The sequence below is a fragment of the Rhipicephalus microplus genome, chromosome X (assembly GCF_043290135.1).
Source record: "Rhipicephalus microplus isolate Deutch F79 chromosome X, USDA_Rmic, whole genome shotgun sequence".
Lineage (NCBI taxonomy): Eukaryota > Metazoa > Arthropoda > Arachnida > Ixodida > Ixodidae > Rhipicephalus > Rhipicephalus microplus.
The window spans coordinates 166,384,580-166,400,006 of record NC_134710.1 but is presented as its reverse complement, the minus strand read 5'-3'; the positions used below and the strand labels follow the sequence as shown (position 1 = coordinate 166,400,006).

The 15,427-nt window shown below is 45.9% G+C and overlaps 1 pseudogene; it reads left to right on the top strand.

The window, feature by feature from the left end:
• Positions 1 to 2,194: 2,194 nt before the first annotated feature.
• On the top strand, positions 2,195 to 6,197 carry LOC142775139 (lissencephaly-1 homolog; annotated as a pseudogene).
• Positions 6,198 to 15,427: the final 9,230 nt, after the last annotated feature.

Below are 15,427 nucleotides of genomic sequence, written 5' to 3'. Positions count from 1 at the left end.
GACGCCAGTGCTCACAGCCTTCAGCAGGGTGTGTGCCCACGGCTGTACAATAAGTATGTAAAATAGTGAGTCACACGTGACAGATGATGAATACGAATGCATATGAGAATTACGTGCAAGGTGAAATAAAACATACGTGAGATATGACATATTAATAATTTAAACGCGATATCACACAACCTCAAAGACTTATTTCGATCCCCGTAGCGCAACAGCTTAGGAGTGGCGGCCGCAGCAACAACTCTGCGAACCACCGTGCCGCCAAAAAGTCGGCGAGTCCTAATCGAGCGACGTAGTTCAGCTCGAGCAAGCGAAGTCGAGTCCAAACACGGCGCTGCACGCGGAGTGTCTGCCACCAGCCAACTTCAAACAGAACCGCGAGCGCACGCTTGGCCGCCGCCACGAACAGCGCTGGGCTGGTTTTGAGCTAGCGCCAAAGAAATCAACGGTAATGCGGCCCTTTTCCAGAAACTCGAGCGAATGCAGCGTGCAAACGCAAGTCCACCGCCGCGGCCAACGGATGGCGCCAAGCTACTTGCGACCGACTGACGGGAAAGCCAGGAGTAAAGGCAACCAATTTTCACTGAGTTCCGACGCTACTGAAATCCCCGCCAGCCCGTGCTGGTGCACTTACAGCGCGCGAAATACTACAACCAAGCTTGTTAAGAGAACCTGCAACGTGTTTTCGACTACTCCCAACACAGCGACGAGGTCTCAGCCCAATATCTTTAGCCCGGAGCTCATCGCGGTGGTGAAGACAGGCGAGCACTCGGGAGGCCGACGGCAATGGCGGCCAATTTCCAGGCGGTCTCAAAGCACTGGCGAACTGCAGACGCCCAAGCTGACCTTCGTGGTGTATTTCGTGCGTGCGATATACAACACGACCGAGCCCAGTGCCGGCAAGCACGATCCGTATCGCACACGCAAAAAGTAGAGCATAATAAAGAATGATAACCTACTTGCGAAAGAATCCAGCGCTGAATTCTGCCCTGAGTCGGACTGAAGTATACATCCGATAGGCCTGCCCTCTTCTCGGCCGTCATGTTGGCCTTCCCAACTGTTGCTGTCGTGTGTTGGTCGTGACTATATCTAAGCCGGAGATATAGAGCGCGGCGTGGTGACGTGTCGACACTTGCTCCAGACCTCATGGGTGCAGCGAAACGTAACAGCAGCAGCCCACGCTCATCCAAGCGTACACACAAGCACCGCGTCGTAAATCCTAGATCGTCGAATCCACGCGGCCGTGGTCGAGCACTGCAAGCGTGATGCAACGCGAACAGTCACCAGCAAAATACGGAGAAAGACTACGTAAGACGGAGTCTTTCTCTTCGGTGACGGAGAAAGTCACCAGCAAATACGGAGAAAGAGCAAGGAGAGGAAGACGACGGATAGTGACCTTGGCAACGCTTTGCGCACTGCCTGCATTTGCCGGCGGGGTGGGGGGGCATGCACTGTGCCGTGCTCCCACCGGGCTGCAGAAATAGGTGCCTTTCTCCTCTTCTAACCACTACTACCATTTGCCGGGCGGTTCATCCCTTTGGAGCGTGTTTGCAGACTAAGTGGTTTACACGCAGCGCGTTTCCCTTTGTGTTTCTCCTGAACGGTCTACCCGTTCATCGCGCGCACATATTGGGCTCCGTTTTTCCTTTTTCGGGTAATTTTGCCTTACAGTGCATATTTTTGCGTTTCAAACAAACGTATACACGAGTAAACGCTACACTAAGTTTCGATTCAAACCGTTCGGCCAGCACCCGCTACGACGCCCGTTCTAACTGGGTCGACGCCGGGCGCTCCACTGCTGCTTTGCATCCAATCAGGATCCCCTCCAGGGAGATGATTCATAGTATTTTTATTTACGTAATATTACTGCATATGTGATTTGGGTATGAGCCGGTGGGTAGCGGGGAACAGGCAGATTAGGCAAGAGGACGTTCGGCTAGCAAGATGGGCCTCCGGTCAACCTGACGAGCGGCCTCGACGAGTCGGGAGGCTGGTCCGGCTCAAGGCTCTTGTTGCCTCCACCTGGCTGTGTTTAGTAATTGATTCATTCCCAAAAACAACGAGTTTCAAAGACGAACACACTTGTTTGTTACCACCACACTTCCCACAATTCCCTGCTCCGCTGGAATCGACCGGAAGAAGCGAAGCAAACCCCGGATTACGCGCAGCACCAATACCTTCCGGGAGTACGAAAATGGTGTTGTCCCAAAGGCAGAGGGAAGAGCTCAACAAGGCAGTTGCCGATTATATGGCATCCAATGGGTTCATGAAAGCTCTTGAACCTTCAAGAAGGAGACAGACATGCCTAGCGACATAGAAAAGAAGTACGCTGGCATTCTCGAAAGGAATGTACGTCTTTAATCAGGTTGCAGAAGAAGGTGATGGAACAGGAGAGTAGACTGGCAGAGGCCGAGAAAGAGTACATTTCGGGTGCACCCACACGAGAAAAGCGGTCACCTACAGAGTGGATCCCCAGGCCTCCCGAGCGGCATGCCCTCACGGGCCACCGGTCACCAGTCAACCGGGTGGCCTTAAACCCTGTCTACAGCGTGGTCGTCTCCGCCTCAGAAGACGCCTCTATCAAGGTCTGGGATTATGAGACTGGAGACAGGCCATCGGGAATGGGTGCGCATGGTCAAAGTCAACTCCGATGGCTCCCTCTTAGCCAGCTGTTCTAATGACCAGACGGTTCGTGTTTGGATGGTGGGCACCAAGGAGTGAAATCTGGAAGTTCGGGAGCACGACCACGTGGTGGAGCGAATCGCGTGGGCACCCGAGAGCACCCACCCGCACCTGGGAGGCAACGGCAGCGGAGACAGCAACCGGCGGCTGGCTGGCAGTGGCGCAGGCCGGGCCCAGGGCACTGGACTCTTCCTGGGCTCGGGCTCACGGGACAAAGCCATCAAGATTTGGGACGTCAGCACTGGCCTGCCCGTCTTCACCCTGGTGGGCCACGACAGCTGGGTGCGTGGTGCCAAGTTCCAGCTTGGTGGCAAATACCTGCTGAGCTGCTCAGACGACAAGACGTTGCGTCTCTGGGAGCTGGCACACCAGCGATGCTGCAAGATTATGATGATGATGATGACCTCTTATGGATGGCGCTCACCCACAGAGGGGGATGGGCCAAGAACCGGGAGGCAGGATACCTAAATAAAACTAAAATGAAAATGAAGCCAATCTGAAAAAAGTAGTTTAAAAATAATACTACCAAAAAAAACTAAAATGTTTGCTGAGCAAGTGGTCAAACCATCTCTTGTTTTTGATAGACATAACTACGAAATATAAACTAAAGATCTGAGAAGGTTGGGGTTCACTAGCACGGTAATCTTTGAGTTGCGTTGATGTAATCAAACACAGTGGAGCATACATCCCTGTAGCAGTAACCAAAGAAGTTCCGCCAAATGATAAAATAACTGGTAAATTTACTTGTATACCTAGTTTTGTACTAGCGCTACTGAAAATCTTTTTCTCTGATAAGAATAACGATATTAGAATAAAAATAAATGTTCAGTTGTTTCAATTTCATTGCGCCAAATGCATAGCGGTGACGCCTTGAGTCGAGCTTTGTTAAGGTAATAAATTAGTTGCGAAACTGCACAGCGCAATGTGGTATAAGTGACCTCTAACTGTCAGGATACACACCCTGTTTATTCCAGCAATAGCTCAAATGCTCGAAATCTTTGACACCGGAGGCCTATCTCGCTAGCCGAACGTTCGTCCGGCGAGGTGCAACTGTGAGGACTAACGGTTGCCCGGTGACGTGTAAATGTGGGGATTGACAGTTGCCCTATAGGGTGCAAGTATGAGGACTAATTATTAGTCGTTTGAGGTGAACTGTTGGACTAATGGTTACTCACTGAGCTGCAAATGTGAGGACTAAATGTTAGTTCCTTGAACTTGTCAGTGGGGACTAACTGTTAGCCGTGGTGCCGTTATTCTTTAAATAGACTAATGGTTGTGGCAGCCCCATTAGTTCCTAAAAGGACAAACCAAACACACTTTTAACACCCTTTTGCCTTTTAAGGCCCTGAGTGTTGGAGGCGGGACGTCTTGAAGACGCAGCGCTCATCTTACTTGGCTCGCGTCTCGTCTGTGTTACACGCGTGCGTTATGTATTCTCGAACGCGATCGGTGTTCTCGACTATCACCTAGTCGGTGTCGCTGGTCTTTCACTCCGACGCTATCGTTCGGCTTCCCAGGCTCTCGCCTCGTCGTTTTGACGTCGCCATTGGCGAATGCGAATGGCTTCACTAACCCTCGAAACGCCGGCGACATCTGCGAAGGGAATGCACACACTAGCGGGAAGCCTGCCACGACCGCGTCCTACCCGTCGGCGTGATCTTGCGGCAAGCAGCGGCGCGCGGTCCACATTGTCGGCGCTGCAAGATTCTCGAGGTGCGTGCACTATAGAGCGCGCGCGCCGGCTCACGGCATCTTCTCGCTGACAGATAGAGAGAGGTGGCGAGGTTAAAAAGATGTCCACGTGAGGAATGGGCTCGAGCGCAGCAAGCGGTGGAGAGGTTGAAGTGAGAGAGAGCTGACACAAGGCGAGCGCACTGCTGGCGTGCGAGAAAGACGTCACGGCGCACTGCTAAAAGGGCATGAGAAACTTTGCACCGCTCCAACACCTACGGCGAGGGGAGTAGTGTGGACGGAGGGACAGCGTTACACAAGCTAGTCAAAGAGCTGCTTCGCACCTAAAGTATTTTGACTGATTGTCATTTTATGACAAAGTACCTCCAAGCCACGCGAAGTCAAGTGGAACTGAAGGTACGAATAATAGACAAACTTGTGTACTACACATCATTCCGATGCTGGCTGAAGCGCTTTGCGTTGCCCCTCGCACAGACACTAGCGCCAGAGTTGCCTCCGGTCTACCTATGGGAAAATCTATGGCGCCGCCATCCCGATCAAGTTGATAATTAGCATGGAGGAAAGAAACTTAGTTGACACTTATGCGAAAAATAAGTATGCGTGTGGTGTGGGCTTCTTCGGTAGAACATTGGGGCTGTTATTCTGAACAACAGCTAAAGGTTCAATTTCCGCCTCGGCATCCAGGTAAAGTTTACTTAGAAGTGTGACGTTATCATCGGGGGCAGAAGCTTAGCCATCCTTTACCACCAACCCCCGGTTCTTTGCCTCATCTTTTCGTCAGGAAAACGAAAAGGAGTTCTTTTAAGCCGTACACGTATATAGATCAAATAAAATTATGCCAAACCAATTTTTTAGCGTACATACTACTCATCTAAACGACCACGAATAAAAGCTAGCAATGAATGCTTCACGCGGTTGACAGCCCCATTTTTAGACAGCAACAAAACAACAAATAAAAAACACTTTATCACTAAAAAAAGTAATAATAGTACGGATATGTTTAGAACACTGAAAATACACGCTAACGGTCATCAATACACGATGAAAACCTTAAAAGCAAACGTTGTAAAAAAGAAAAAAATGCCAACGATTAAGCGTCTGCATAATACGAATTCGGAGCGAAGCTGTTTAGGTGTTTTGGTTTTGCGGTAAGTTGACAAAAACAATTTGGAAGAAAAATGTATGTATGCATTGACAGTTGCGCAGCTCTACTTATTTTCCGCAATTCTTTGTAATGGGAACACACGTTTGCCAGTTGTAATGTAATGAAGGAAGCTTGGTCGAGGGTGAAATAAATTTCTCCATCAAAGCCTGTTTTCCAAAGACGGGGTATATGTTAGGGTTCCGTGAGGTCGTCTCATCACTGGGATACGTTACGATGAATGGGAACGGGATGTTCTTGATCATAACTGGAAACAATATGTCTCTTTTGTTTTTCTGATATATCATGGTTCTCCAAAAGTAACATCGGTGTGCGCCGAAGTGTGGTTCATGTGAGTTGCAGAAAGTGTGCAATTGCGAAGTACACAACCACTACCAGCAAGTTGTTATCCAAATTTGCTCGCCCGTTTCTGGAGGCAGATACTTTGTTTTTATTTGATACTCGCGCCTGCTCTACGTGGTGTTTGGGCTTGCCCAGAATTCTTCTTTGCTTACTTATTTCCCAATTCATTTGGCACATACTTCATTTTAGTTTGACGCTCGCAATAGCCGTGCATGGTAGTGGGGTTTGCTCAATTCCGGTGGCACATACTCGTTCGAGTGGTGACACCATTGACGCTTCACACTTCTACGTGCTGTGCACATTAGTGCGACTTGCCTAATTTCTGTGCCACGCATACGTTACCGTGGTTACACCACCAACGGCGACGGCAGGAGCGACGCCGCTTAACACCGGAACGGGTGTTTAAGGGCAAGGGGTTCACTCTAAAACAGAAAAAAAAAGCACGACATATACAACTTTTTTGGGGGGTGCGGGGGGTGGGAGGGGACATAGTACACACAATACTACATTCCAGTGCCTATACCAATTTTTGTAGGCGTACTACAAAAAATAGAAAAACAATTTTTATGCAATAAATCCACCGTATCCCTAGCACTTAGGTGTTTTCAGTTACGTAGATGTTTATGTCACCACACAATGCTAAGCGTTATATTTTTTTTTGTTTCAGTGATAGGGTAGTCGATGTCGTAGCATCTGATAGGTATAATTTGTTCTACACCTCGGCAGTATTCTATATTTCGAAGTTCCTTGTATTGCTAGGTTTATGTGTTGGCATGAATTTAGAAATACGTTTTAGGGTTCTTAGTGATATATTTTCGTAAATGTTTGGCATCGGTATCACGTTACGTTTTTTTAGGGGGGGGGGGGGGGAGAGGGGCAGAGGACTAGTTGGCTTTAAGTAAGGGGCATTTTGCCTGAAACGGCAGCTGCGTTCAAACGGGTAGAAACGGGAACTGTGTGGTTTGCACTCGCCATGCAAATATGGGGACATATCTCAATAAATGCCAATATTATGCTCTTTATACGTATGGACAATAAAACAGCATGATGAAAGCTTGAGATTAGAAGTAGATACTAAAGCAGAGAAATGCAATTAACACAAAAAACAGTTGTCTTTACATTACAGTTATCTATGGTGAGTGTCTCACAAAGAGGCTTTCGGGTGTTTTTCGACAATTCACTTTTTTTTGCATTTTAGCCGGAAGCAAATATTATCGCCGGAAGAGATTTGAGGTGATGAGTTGATGCAATCTGTAATCTAGACCCTAAGAGCAGCATCCTGTGAGGCATTTGTGGCAGGTGTGCCAATAGGCTAGGAATAGGTAACGCCCACAACACCAAACCAATCTTTGTAGCGGGCCTGCAGGATTGAGAGAGAGATCTGTGCAAGTTTAACACCGACAACATACCACAAACAAAAATTCACTCTTACTACCAGTTAATTTCGTTCATGTGCGTGCTGAGTTATTGCAATTTACCTTTAACTTCCCATCTATCCCCTGTTACTTGTGTAAAGTTGTTTTGAGAACTGCGGTCTGAACAAAAGTGAGACAAATCAAAAACATTGACATCCTTGATTACTAGTGGTTCTATGTTAGTTTTTTATTATTAACTCTATTTGAGCCAAGATATAGCCTGCCAAAAGGAAAAAGAAAGATGAGAGATAGCTTGGCAGTACGCTTCATACAGGTCTCAAAAAATTTATGTCACGTTATTATGAACACAATTTTATAACGATCATGTCTTAAAGGAAACGTGGCCGTATCTTTGGTGAATAAGGCTTTCACTTGCAAAACAGTTGGAACGTGGTCTGTCTTGTTGTGTAAACTCGGTGTTTGTAATATACTACTGCAAGATTCCATGCATGAATCACGGTCCTAATTAGCAAGTTATTTATTAGCATGTTCATATTTACAAAATTCTTAATGAGACGTACGTGAACTATCTTGACATAATTACCATATTTTTAATAATAGGGTCTTTTCTTCCTTTGTTTCTATGAGTCAAATATCTTTTGTAATGTTCATATTTTGTTTTCTTCAGGAAGCACACTAATTGGCGTACGCCTAAATTGTATATTTATCTTGTCAAGCTCACTTATTGTGCTGGCCATGCGCATAAATATTTACCAAATTACCAGACGATACATCAAAGTGCATTATCACACTACTCCTTTTTCGAATGCTTTTGCGAACTGGGAAATGGTTTACATCGTTCTTTAGTGAGATGCCATGTTTGTCTTTGTTCGAATACGTATCATTTTGTTTATATTTTATTTCTATCTCTCACTAGTTTCACATTATCTTTATTTCTTTTGGTATACGTACACCTGCACTCGGTTTACGTCTCCTTTTCATGTAAATGGATGTTGCGATACCTTCTCCGTTTTCCTAAATATTTAACGTTACATACGGAAGTCCATACACGCCAATCTGTCTTTATTCCCGCTTCATTCTAACGTCTGCGCCTATTGTGCGCACTGATACAGACACTTCTAACTAACGGGAAAGTGCTGAGGTGTTTAATAGCACAACTATGACAGGAGAATCAGACATTCAACGAAATCAAAGTTTCTCAAAGTGTGCGCACCGCTATTTATTTTATTTGAAGTTTACTTGACGTTGTCATGCCAATGGAGATCATTACGGGTGCGGGGTTACTAAATTTTGCTGCTTTTCGCTTTAATATCGTGGTGCTTTTCGGGAAATACTTTAACGAGAACTCGAACTTGTTCAGGCAAAAAAAAAAAATATTTACAGACCCACGTACAGTGGGAATCGGGGATATGTGAAGTACGACTTAAGAAGGTCGATATGTCACTTTAATATCAGTACGACGTTACAAGAAGGACGTAAATTTTGCCGTACATGACGTCCATGTCATTATTGCTATGTTCGGACTTGTCATTTACCTTCGATGTCTATTCACGTCGCGTGATAAAAAATTCGTTATATGTGGAGCGAGCGAAACGACCATGTAGTCATATTTTATGACACGCACGTAATGATTATCATGATTAGACGTGTCGTTTACTTTTGTCATCCATTCTCGTCACGTAATACCAAATTTTTTATATGTGGTGATAGCGAAACGGACGCGAGCACGCTAAGAGCATAGCTCGTAGCGATGTTTTTGCGTGCCACACATAATATGATTATCATGTTTGGACCTGTCATTTACTTTTGTAGTCAATTCATGTCACGTGACACTAAATTTGGTATATGTTGAGCTAGCAAAACGGCCGCCAGCGCACTATGAGCGTAGCATGTAGTCATGTTTTGCACAACGCGCATGCCATGATTATCATGTTTGGACGTGTCATTTACCTTCATCGTAAATGCACGTCACGTAATACCGAATTTAAAATATGTGAAGCTAGCGAAACGGCCGCGAGCGGATCACGAGCAAGGTATGTTGTCATTTTCTTACATGAAAAGCATGTCATGATTATTATGTTTGCACCAATCACACACCTTTGTCATCCATTGACGTCACGTAACACCAACTTTGGAATATTTGAACATAGCGAAACGAACGTGATCGCACTATGAGTGTAGCATGTAGTGATGTTTCACATGACAAGCATGTCATGTTTATCATGTTTTGACATGTCATTTACCTTCGTCGTCTGTTCGCGTTACGTAATACCAAATTGGTAAGTTTCAAGCTAATGAAAGGGCCAGGAGCGCATCATGAGTGTGGCATGTAGTCAGTTTGTTACATGACATGCATGTGATGATTTCCACGTAAGGGGCTGTCACTTGCGTTCGCCAAGCAGTCATGTACCATACCAGTTTCTGATCCGATCGAAACCACCACAAGAGCAGCAACACCATGAAATGCAAATTATGACATTTATGACAGACATGTCATGATTTTCACGTTGTGACTAGTCAGTAGTACTCGTCATATAGTCATGTTATGCCATACCAAGTTTGGTATTGATACCATTATTGAAACGGCCTAGAGAACAGAAAGTCGCGAGCGTCTAACTAGATAGATAGATAGATAGATAGATAGATAGATAGATAGATAGATAGATAGATAGATAGATAGATAGATAGATAGATAGATAGATAGATAGATAGATAGATAGATAGATAGATAGATGCACTCGAAGTAGCCAAATTACGCTAGAAAATGGTTAGCATTCATTATTACAAATTACGTGTACATTCGAATGGAGATGCGTATGGTCTATAAGTGCTCATGCGTAAATTATAACTACGCATAGGACGATGAAACGGCAGTGCTTACTGTGGAGTCCACAGAAGGCACTGCTTCCCTGGTGCTGTGCGATTTTCTTTTACGCAGTTCTTCTTCGTAAGGAGGAGGAGGATTGAAGGAGGAAGGACAGGGAGGTTAGCCAGTTCTCAGACCAGCTGGCTACCCTTTGCTAGGGAAGGGGGTAAGGGAAATAAAAGGATAGTGAAAAGAGACGTTGAAGAACGTCTTAGACCATTTGCCCGCAAGAAGTGCAACAACTCTCTCGCCTTGCATGCCGATGATGGTCTTGGCCAGTGTCTTAATACCCTTTCTTCCGACAATTGGCCATTGTCTAGTATGTCTCAATTTTTCGACAGTTCTTTTCTTGGCGCACTGAAGCGAGGACGTTCGCAGAGAAGATGGGAAAATGTGTCAGCGCAGCCACAGTTGTCACATGTCCGGCTGCTGGTCATTCCGATTCGAAAGAAATAGGCATTCCTAAAGGCCACCGCAATCCTCAGCTCCTCAGCTCTGGTTATTCTTGATGGAAGACAAAGCTATAGCTGTGGGTCGAATTTACAAAAACGGACGTTGGTGAATGCTGGTGAATTCCACTGAGTGCGTGTTAGTTCTCGTGCAAGTGATCGAAGGCTAGTAGCGGCATCCGTTCTTGATAATGGTATAGCTTCACGAAGGGCATCATTTTGAGCAGATCGGACTGCTTCATCTGCACGATCGTCTCCATCGATGCTGCAGTGGCCCGGTATTCATTGATACGCTATGTCATGTTATTTATCTATAGCCCGGTGAAGAAGCAGTCTTTTTGCTGCGACTAGCTGTTCATTTGGTCCGTAACAATATGGCGAGGCAATGCCTTGGAGGGCTGCTTTGGAGCCCAATAAGATTGCCCATGTCTGCTGCGGTTTTTCAACTAGGAACTCCAGGGCGTCATGAATGGCGGCGAGTTCTGAAGTCGTGGATGATGTCAGATGCGATGTCCTGAACTATATCGTGACGGATTTATCCGGAATTACCACGGCACCATTTGAGCTTGCTTAAATAATCGACCAATCTGCGTAAACGTGAATGCGTCCACTGTGTTTCTCACACAGAAACAGTAATGTTGTTTGTTTTAGGGCTGAGTTTGACAATTTTTTTTCGCATTTCGGGGATGGTTGTCACGGCTTCCAGTGGATGTAGACACCAAAATAGAAACGACGGTCTTGCTGCGTGCCTGAAGTTTGCGGGAATTGCCATGCGATGTGGAGCAATAATAGTGCATAACGCAGAGCGTGGCCTGGAAGTTCGAAGGTAGGGGAGGTGATGCAATTGAATCCGGGTGGCGTGTCTTATGTGCGTTCTTAAAGCATCGACACGATCGTAGGTTATGATAGGGTATTCATGAGCGATTGTGACAGTCACTGCTGAGGTTGCGCTTCGCGGAAGCCCGAGGCATATTTTCAGTGCTTGAGCTTGTATTGACTGGAGGACACGTACGTTTGTTATTCGAGTATTGCCGAACCCAGGTAGGCAATAGCGCATGAAACTGAGAAAAAGTGCAGTGTACATTTGAAGCATGGCTCGTATACCGATGCACCCCAAGAGTTTGCCGCAAGAAACCTTAGAAAGTGGGTAATCATGGTGAGTTTCTTTTTCATAAAAGCGATGTGAGGGCTCCAGGACAAGTCCAGATCTATTATTATTCCCAGGAAACCGTGTTTTTTTGATAGCTGATTGTGTGTCTATTAATTTTGACGACGCATGGGGTCATTGCCTTGCGCAAAAATGCAACCAGTGAGCATTTCTTAAATGACAGCTCAAGTCTTCGTCCTTAAAGGTAGTTCACGTCAGTGTAGCCGCTCTCTAAAGCCTGGTTCGTTCGTGTAGAAGCGTGACCACTGATGCCCAGATGCAGATGTCGTCTGCGTAGATCGAGAGATGCGCGGATTTCCGCTGAACGTCAACGAAGCCGATGAGCGCAAGGTTAAAAAGTATGGGGCTTAAGACCCCATGTTGAGGTACACCATGATAAGTATAATGGTGCCTTGTTTCACCATCTTCTGTCTGAACAAAGAAGGATCTGTCCATCGAATAAGTGCAGATCTTTCGGTAGACGCGGCCCCCCACTCCAATGTTGCCAATGTGTCAAAGATGGCTTCAAGCAATACATTGTCACATGCGCCCTTAATATCCAAGAGCACTGCCGTTCATAATCTGTTTAGGCTTTTCTGCTGTTGTATAGACGTGACAAGGTCAACAACATTGTCTATGGAAGACCATTCACGTCGAAAGCCGCTCAAAGCATCGGGGTATATGTTATGTTCCAGGTACCACTCTAGGCGATTCAGCACCATTTTCTCCATCACCTTTTCAAAACAGCTGGCAAGGGGCGATAAGAGACCATTTCCAATTGCGATTTGCCTGGTTTGAGCAGGGACACAAGGCGGCTGCATTTTCACGAAGAAGGAACCAAACCGTTGCTCCACGAGTCATTGTATAGAGCTAAAAATGCACGCCGAGCTGTTAGTCCTAGGTTAGCAAGAGCTACGTAAGTGACTCCATCGGGTCCAGGAGATGACGAGTGCTTGCTGCCAATGCTGCCTGAAGCTCCTCTAGAGAAAACATAATGTCTATACGAGTGTCTTTGGACATCGGCGCGTTTCGTAGGTTACTCACGGTGATTGCAGACCCCTTGTTGGCAACCCTGGCGCAGAAGTCTCCTGCTACATCGATTTCACGTCGGCTTTGGTGGGGAGCAAGGCATGTGAATGGGCCATGTTGTTGTGGCAATGTTCGTAGGCCACGGATTATTCTCCATATTTGCAAAAGAGGTTTGTGGGGATTGAGCGACTCACACAATGACTTTCATCGTAGCGACTGTAGAGCATTTATTCGAAGTTGAGTCTTCTTTTGTAGACGTCTCGTCTTCATCAAGCCGTAGATGAATTTTGTGGGCCTATAACGTCGTTCGGCGTGAAGACGAATTGCTTGAAGTCGCTCCAACTCGACTTCATATCCTCTAAAATTTAACAAAACTCCACAATTAAAGTTTGCCTCTTGAATCGCGGCTTTCGTAATACATATTTGCAAGGTGTTTCAGCGCGCGAACAAAGGAAAAAAGGACAGGGTAGACAGAAAGAGCGCTGACTTCCAACTAACTTTATTTCGCAGAGTGGCAAGAATTTATACGTCTAAAAAGGAAGATTACAGAGCATAAATGTAAAAAACAAGCCCAATCTACACACCAGTAACAGCACGTGTGACAGGTCCTCTAATGCCTCAAAGCCCAGCCAGGTAATCGCGTTCAGCCTGGGATAAAGCAACCGATGAAGTGCTTACGCATTTATTTCCTAGCACGTCTATTCTTTCTGCTTCGATAATTTCTCGGGTAAGTTGCTTCCTGTGCCTTGCCAATATAGAGCACTGATCAAAGAGGGGGGTGCACCCACAATCTCGGCAATGAATGCCAAGATGCCCTTGTACCACATTGTGCACATTGTTTCTGTGTTCTCGCAGGCGGTCGTTTATGCACCTGCCGGTTTGGCCGACATAGACGCACCCACACGTCAGTGGAATTAAGTATACGACTCCCACTGCGCATGGGACGTAGCATGTCCTGTGCGCGACAGAGCACGCGGCAGAAGTTGCGCGAGGTGTATTTACACGTTTGCAAAGCTTCTGCAATTTTTCAGGTGCTGAAAAAACAACAAGAACGTTGGCGTCTCGAGCAATCTTTTTCAGCCTGTGTGAGATGTCGTGCACGTACGGTAGTACGACAGGCCGGCTCTTACTGACGCTGTTGCGCTTATCTGGTTTGTTGCCTCGCTTCACGACAGTGACCAGCTTTTCCGCCACTGAAACTAGAACGTGTGCGGGGTAACCGGCTTTGCTGAGGCGCTCCACTTGTAGAGCAAAGCTGCGGTGTACCATGTGGGGGCAAGACTTCTTTAAGGCGTTGGCAAGGCAGAGGTTAGCAATGCCCCGCTTGACCAATTTTGAGTGAGCTGAGCCGAAAGGCAGAAGTGGCTTGCCGCTTCTTGGTTCATACATCCAGCAAACATGTCGGGGTTCTAGCAAAAGCTTCAAATCTAGAAATTTCAGGTTGTTATCAGTGGGTGATTCATACGTTAAAACTAATGGTTTCAGGCACTCTCGGAAAACAGTCAACACGTCAGAGGAAATGGTCTGAAAATTTTGACTGTCACATTTAAACAACACTAAATAATCATCAACAAAACGGCAGACTTTAAAAACCACAGAGTCATCAAGTTTGTTTGACAAGACACGATCCTGATGTGCTAGAAATATGTCACTGAGAATGGATGCCAAGCATGAACCAATACATACTCCACTTTTTTGTAAGTAGTTTTTTTCATCCCAAGATACAAAAGTGGCCTTCAAGTAGAAGCTGAGTAACTCTAATAGGCTGCTATTATGAATTCCAGTGCGCGTTTGATCCGCTGATGATCCGAACGCTGATGATCCGAAGAAACCCCACATATCAATCAATCATCATTCGGCTTTTCTACGTGCCTGCCCCGTGGCAACAGAAATATCTTCGCCGACTTAGATGTTTTTATTTTTAAGTTGATTGTGCAGAGACAGTACTTTCCCTTTTGTTTTTATCTTATTAAACTTGGCGATAATGGGGTGGCATTTAGTAGTTGAGTGGTTGCCCAAATGGTGCACGCTTTTAAACGACTGCCTGGAATACTGTCAAGAACCGCAAAAGAGAAGTAATGAATTTTGCTTCGGTATGATGCCAGGTTTTTTTTAGAGTCTGGAACAGCATGAAAGATCAAATTGTCCCTATCGGACCTGTCCTCTAGCTTGGTTAGTCTAGAGTTTACAAGGGAAGACTCGTCACTTAGTGCTTGCACGCTTTTTTGCATACTTGTTAGTTCTCCCATCATACTACCCAGTTTATTAGATTTTTTTCTTCCTGTTCGTCTAGTAGCTTCCGGATACCAGTAATTTCAGCATGATTCTTTCTTTGTCCGGCTTTAATTGCTTTGACATCAATAGGAAGCTCCGACTGACCCTTCAAGCTCTGTAAAAAACGCGAGTGCACATCTTTCAACATATGGAATAAAAGCTTCATTTCTTTGACAGTGTTTACGGCTAAGTCTTTGTGCTGTGGGTAGAGTATTAGGCGCAGGCTTAGTTTCAATATCACCGGAACAAAGCAAAGTGTAAGCCAATGAAGAACATTCGCACTGAGTCTCGCACAACATCCGTGGGCGTCGTAAGAGCAGTAAACAACGGTTGTTAGATCTTCTAACGCGTAGTGAAGAAGTACACACCTGCATGGCGACGAAATAGTGGCTTAAAGCTGTGCGAAGA